At 33.4% G+C, this 7,160-nt stretch overlaps 1 non-coding gene across 1 annotated transcript; it reads right to left on the bottom strand.

The window, feature by feature from the left end:
* Positions 1 to 6,416: 6,416 nt before the first annotated feature.
* On the bottom strand, positions 6,417 to 6,541 carry LOC116663913. The gene has a single exon (XR_004320274.1). It is a non-coding gene; the product is annotated as a U6atac minor spliceosomal RNA (small nuclear RNA).
* Between the last annotated feature and the right edge of the window lie 619 nt (positions 6,542 to 7,160).

Here is a 7,160-nt window from a genome sequence, read left to right on the forward strand (position 1 = left end):
GATAGTTTAATTTATGTCATAAGGCTAAAGCATCATGATTTGTTTCTTTGGCTCTATTTTGTATATTAAAATTCAAATATTTTTCAAGATTTTTATTAACAAGATGTATATCACAACAACCAAAGCAACTAATCCTGAATCTAATATAATAAGTATAAAATACAATAAAAATGACTACCTGTTCATTCTTAATTATATGTTTATTATATGGTCTTCATTAATTAAAGTATCCTTTTGAGATTTGAGAAATTTTTCTCAGCATATTTTGAAATTCACTTATAATATTGAAAGAAGTTTTTCGTTCATTTATTCTCTTTGTTGTGTAGTATTTCATTTGGCAAATATGTCACAGTTCATTTATCCTGATGAGCATTTGGGTAGTAACTGACTTAGGGCTGCTGTGCATATCATTTGGAAAATATGTGTCTGTATTTCTGTTGGGTGGAATGGAATTCCAGGCCATAGATTGTGCTTATGTTCAGTTTTGGTGGAAGCTGCCAAATAAGCAGTGCTTGGGAGTTTGAGTTTTTCTGTATCCTTGTCAACACTTATTTTCTGTTTTTTTTTTAATCATTTTGCCATTCTGGACGCTGTGTATTGATGTTGTTTCATGTTGTAACTTTTATTTCTTGGATTGATGAGCCAAGCAGCTTTTTATATGTTTATTGAATAATTGGGTGTACTCTTTTTTTTAAGAATCTTCTGTTCAAGCCTTTTTGCTTGATTTCTATGTTTGGTTGCCTGTTTTTTGTTTGTTCTTTTGATTTTGAGTTCTTTATGTAATTTTATATGAGTCTCCTGTTGAATATATGTAGTGTCAGTGTCTTCTCCCACTCTCTGGGGTTGTCTTCTCATCCTTAATGGTCTTTCTTGATAAGCAGAAGTAATTAATTTTAATATAGTTAAATTCATCTTTTCTTGGTCATTGTTGGTGTGTTTATACCCTATTTAAGAAATCTTTGTTTACTGTAAGGTTACAAATACATTCCCTTTTTCTCTCTAAATGTTTCATTGCTTTACTTTACACATTTACATCTGAAAACCGCTTTGTATTTTCTTTTTGTGTGTGGTATGAAGTAGAAGGTCAAGATACTGTCACGCCCCTCAGATGGATATTAATTGTCCCAGAACTATTCATTAAAGACACGATCTTTGCCCCACTGTATTGCGAGTGATGTATTTTGACATAACATTTCTAGAGGAATTTTCAAAAGAGAAATGTTCAAGGCACATGCCATTACCTTTCTCATTGATACTTAAAGTTTATTTATCCTAAATTTTAGATTGCAATGAAAAATAAAAAACACTCTTGGCTAGCAATGTGTCTTCAAATGTTAAGGCTACAGTGTCAGAGCATTGCTGGGTTCCTTCATTTTTAGGAGCTAAACATCCTTTCTTAGACATGGTCTGCTTCCTTATCACTATTCTTCCAGTTAATTAACAGAATACACTTAGTTTGCCTTTCTAACTCATAAAATAGCTGCTTCCTTTGTCTGAAGCAGAAAAAAATTAAGAAATATGTAACTATCCATATTAGGTCCTTGAAAACAAACAAACCAAAAAAGGTCTGTTTTTCTCCCAAAAGAGAAAAGCTTGCCCTTTTGTACTTCTTTTCTCAATTTTCTTTATTGGGTACTATATTCTCCCCCCATTTATTGTATTTAACTATTTCAGATACAACATTTCTTTCATGAAAGACTGCATCCTTGTAATGGATAAAATATTTTGGAAAAAAAAGTCAAAAATTTTTAAAGATAAATATAAAATATTGTATCCCTGTGTCTGACTGGAAAATTTTACTTAAATACACTCAACAAGTGTATATTGACTGACATTTACTCTATACTCCAAGCATTGTGAAAACCGTATCTTTATATACATATATATTTATAATTATGTATATATAGTCACACATAAGCACATATGAAAGACTTTTTTCAAGGAAATTGTAATCAAAATGTATGTCTGGTCATGCATTTATAATGTCATACACATGTACAGTATTTTCTGGGGATTGATATGTCCTTACAGTCTTTTTTAGTGTTTTAAACCCTAAATTCCTAAGGGGACCTGGCTTTAACGTAGTTCTCCTTGCACATATATCACCACACCAATATATGTAATAAGTGACTTTTGATGTCAATTCTTGAGATTAAGCCTGAAGATTCGGTCTATAACTGAGTCAATAAAATATTTGTGCTTTCATGATAGATTGTTATAGTTTAATTTCATCTCAAGGAAAAGATCACATACAAAACTAATTTTAATCTTAAGTCTTACTCCAGTATATGACCTAAAATTTAAATTCATAAGCTATAATATCAACACTAAGAAAACGTATTTGGCCCAGAGCCATTGTAATAGAAGCCTAGGAGATTTGATAGCCTTAGACCATGAGGAAGTCAAATTACCCAGAGTGAAAAAAAAGTGCGTCACTGTTAGGTCACACCTCTTCTCCAGATGAAAATTCACAAGGGGAAAATGTAGGGTATGAAGACTGGCAACAGCCTTGACTATAGACTTGTCAGAGTGGAAATAAAGACCTTAGGATTCTGAAGGCACAAAGCCAGTAGCTTCAGGAGAGGAAGCCTAGACAGAAGACACAAGACGAGAACAAAAGTTAACTAGGATTCCTTCTCATGGGGTAAGAACCATTTCATCTGTAGGGGAGACTAGAGATCCCGGGACTACAAGTCAGCAGAGCAGAGTGAATGTTGTATGGTCTATTGCAGTGCCTAGTATGTAATCATTTATAGAGTTAAACTCAACAAATGCTAAGATTGATCAGGTGTGTGAAACACATGGGCATCACTCCTGGGATTGCTAGCATCACTTGCAGTATAAAATGGAGTTTACACAGGGGACCTTAAAATAGATGTAAATGCTACTATGAGCACTTACATAATACAGTTTTCATTGCTAACATGACAATTAGACAATGAACCAGAGTCTTCTTGGCTGCGCTAGTTATCTGGCTAATAAATTCTAGTCAATCTCAAGTAACAACCTTAAACTTACAAAGGTTCTACTGCCCTCTAGGTTCTCCTAAGCATACTGGTTTGTATTGAGTAGAAAGCAGGAAAACTGCAGCTTTCCCAGAGCTTTTAGCTCATAGCAACAGGGATTGGACAGTGATGGATTTTTGTGCCACTCTTTCCAATCTACGGATTAAGAGCTAACCTGAATGTTGTCTACCCCATATTTATTGGAAAATCTAAACAGGGTATCAAAGGAGCTTTGCCCAGAAGTATTCTGGATTTTTTAAAAAAGACATGGGAAAAAAAATACCCCCCCCAACCCAAGTATCCCAAGTTTTCATTTGTTAATACAGGCTTCCAAGCCTTATGGATTATGAAACATACTGTTAAACCATCAACAGAAGTGAGGTCAATCAGATACAGAAAGTCATATGTCTTTCAGAGGAACATGCCAAGGAGGGAAATTGCTACTGTTCTGGTCGTAATATGATTTTGAATAATTTTTATTTTTAATTTATAAAATACCCACGTGTTAGAAATGATCTGTAAGGCATAACACAAAGATGATGAAATATAATTTGAGACAAGGGGTAAAATAGCATGAATGTTTTCTTGTTTATTCTTTATAGGATTATACATAATTCATTTACTTGAATATGGTGAATTGTAACCTACTTCTGTCTTTGTGATTTCATGAAATAGGGAAAACATCCCATCTAGAGCACTCGGGGAAAACTCCCATGAGTTTTAACTTAGCTCAGACCCTCAAATTTCATTTTTGGTATATTCTTTTCTCCTCAGGGAAATAAGTGTTATAGTCACATAAAACACAGAATGGGAGATAAAATGAACCGTTTATGTGGATCCTAACAGTTTTCTGCAGAGTAAGGCATCTTTCCTATACTTGAGTCTTCTGTAAGTTACTTCAGTCTGTAGAAAATTTCATGATTATAGAGCAATTTCTTGAATAGCCAACTTGAACAAATACTTTCTAACAGCACAAACATTCCTTTGATCCAAAAAAGTGCTGCTGGAGATAAGTCACACCATCTTGTTTCCATTTCTCACTGGAGAACTGAGTGAATAAACCATGGACCCACCTGGAAACTCAGTGTTAGCTGGAAAACTCCAAAACATCAGCTTCTACACTAGGTGAGAGAACCAAGACGATGCACTATGGGCAGTAAGATTTTTGCTACAGAAGTCTATACTTAAGTGGACAATTGATGCAAGAGGACTGAGAGAGGACATAAGTGATCATGAATTTAAAAAGATAATACAGAGAAGAAGAAAATAAAATTTTTTTCTAGTTTTATTGAGATGCAATTGACATTCATTTATGTTTTACAACATAGTTATTTGATACATGTATATATTGCTAAGTGATTACCACGTAAGTTTAGTTAACATCTATCACCTCACATGCTTATAAGTTTTTTTTCTTATAATGAAAAATTTTAAGATCTAAACTTAGAAAATTTCAAATATAAAAATCAGTATTAACTGTGGTCACCATGCTATGTGTTACATCCCCAGAATGTACTTCTATTACGACTGGATTTTGTACTTTCTGAGTACCTTCACCCATTTCCCCCACCCACCCCCTGCCTCTGGCAACCATCAATCTGTTCAGTCTTTCTATGAGTTTTACAAAATCCACGTGTAAGTGAGATCATACAATATTTACTTATCTCTAACCTATTTCATTTAGCATAATACCCTCAAGGTTCAACCATGTTGTTACAAATGGCAGAATTCCTTCCTTTCTAAGGCTGAATAATATTCCATTGTATACATATACCACAACTTTTTCTTATACATTCATACATCAATATATAGTTGTATCCATGCTGTAACTATTGTAAATAATACCACAGTGAACATGGGGGAACAGACATACCTTTGAAATAGTGATTTGTTTTCTTTAGATATATACCTAGATGTGGGATTTCTAGATCATGTTGTATTTCTATTTTTAATTTTTTGAGTAACCTCTGTACTATTTTTATACTGGCTGAATCAATTTATATTTCCATCAATGGTGCGTAAGTGCTTCATTTCTCCATATTCTAACCAACACTTGTTATCTCTCATCTTTTTGATGATAGCCATTCTTACAAGTGTAAACTAATATCTGATAATGGTTTGGTTTGCATTCCAGGATGATTGAAATGCTGTTGAGCACTTTTCATGTACCTGTTGGCCATTTGTATGTCTTCTTTGGAAAAATGTCTATTCAAATCCTCTGCCCATTTTAAAAATCAGATTGCTTGGTTTTCTTGCTATTGAATTATCTGAAATTCTTTTATATTTTGGATATTAACCCCTTATCAGACATACAGTTTGCAATATTCTTCCCATTCTATATGTTGCCTTTGTATTTTGTTGGTTTCCTTTGTTGTGCAGAAGATTTTTTAGCTTGATATTATCCCACATGTTTATTTTTGCTTTTACTATCTCTGCTTTTGGTGTCAAATCCAAAAATGTCATTGCCAAGTCTGATAACAAGGAGTTTACTTCTATGTTGTCTTCTAGGAGTTTTGTGGGTTCAACTCTTATATTCAAGTGTTAATCCATTTTCAGTTGATTTTGTGTATGGTGTAAAATAAGGATCCAGTACCATTCCTTTGCATGTGGCTCTCCAATTTTCCCAACACTGTTTACTGAAGAAACTATTCTTTCTCCATTGTATATTCTTAGATAATTTGTGAAAATTAATTGACTACATATGTATGGATTTATTTCTGGACCTCTATCTTCTGTTCCATTGATCTGTGGATCTGTTTTTTTTTTTTTTTTGAATTCATATACAGTTAACTTACAATATTAGTTTCAGGTGTACAAAATAGTGATGTAATATTTTTATTGATTATACTCCATATGAAATTATAAAATATTGGCTGTATACCCAGTGCTGTATATTACACCTTTATATCTTATTTTATAACTAGTAGTTTGTACCTCTTAATCCCCTTCCCCTATCTTGCCCCTCATTCCCACTCCCCTCTTTCCTGTGGTAAACACTAGTTTGTTCTCTGTATCTTTGAGTTTGTTTCTGTTTTGTTACATACATTCATTTGTTTGTTTTGGTTTTTTTTGATTCCACGTATAAATGAAAGCATACAGTATTTGTCTTTTTCTGTGTGATTTAGTTCACCAAGCATAATATCCTCCAGATCCATCCATTATTTAGTCTTTTTTATGGCTATTAGTATTCCATTGTATGTACATGTATATGTGTGTTATATATATATATACTTTTCTCTCTCTATATGTATAGATGGATGGATAGATAGATAGATAGATAGATCACATATATTATCTTCTTTAACCATTCATCTATTAACACTTAGGTTGCTTCCATATATTGGCTATTGTAAATATTGCTGCTATGAACATTGGTGTATGTATCTTTTCAAATTACTGTTTTTGTTTCTTCAAAAATAGTGGTTAGATGTCATGAAGTAGGTGGCAGTACCTTAACCTCATGAGTGTTGTCAGGCCCGAGAGCTTCTTCCATCCTTGTTAGGGGAGTGCTAACCTTCTTTCCTTTTACACAGCACTCTTAGTGTTTGTTTTTATGCCAATGTCATACTGTTTTGATTACTATAGTTTTGTAACATGGTTTGAAATCAGGGAGTGTGACTCCTCCAGCTTTGTTCTTTTTCAAGATTGCTTTGGCTTTGGTGGGTATTTTGTAGTTTCATAAGTTTTAAGATTTTTTTTCAATTTCTGTGAGAAAATGTTTTGCCTATGTTTTCTTCTTAGAGGTTTATTGTGTCGTGTCCTATGCTTAAGTCTTTAAGCTATTTTGAGTTTATTTGTGTGTATGGTGTGAAGGAGTGTTCTAACTTCATTGGTTTACATATATCTATCCAGGTTTCCCAACACCACTTGCTGAAGAGATTCTCTTTACTCCATTGTACATTCTTGCCTCCTTTGTTGAAGATTAATTGACCATAAGTCTGTAGGTTTATTTCTGGGCTCTCTATTCAGTGCCATTGATCCATGTGTCTGTTTTTGTGCTGATATCATGCAGTTTTGATTTCTGTAGCTCTGTAGTATTGTCTGAAGTCTGGGAGGGTTATTCCTCCAGCTTTGTTCTTTTTCTTCAGTATTGCTTTGGCAATTCTGGGTCTTTTGTGATTCCATATAAATTTTAGGATTACTTGCTTTATTTTA

Source organism: Camelus ferus, chromosome 5 (genome assembly GCF_009834535.1).
Source record: "Camelus ferus isolate YT-003-E chromosome 5, BCGSAC_Cfer_1.0, whole genome shotgun sequence".
Classification (NCBI taxonomy): Eukaryota; Metazoa; Chordata; class Mammalia; order Artiodactyla; family Camelidae; genus Camelus; species Camelus ferus.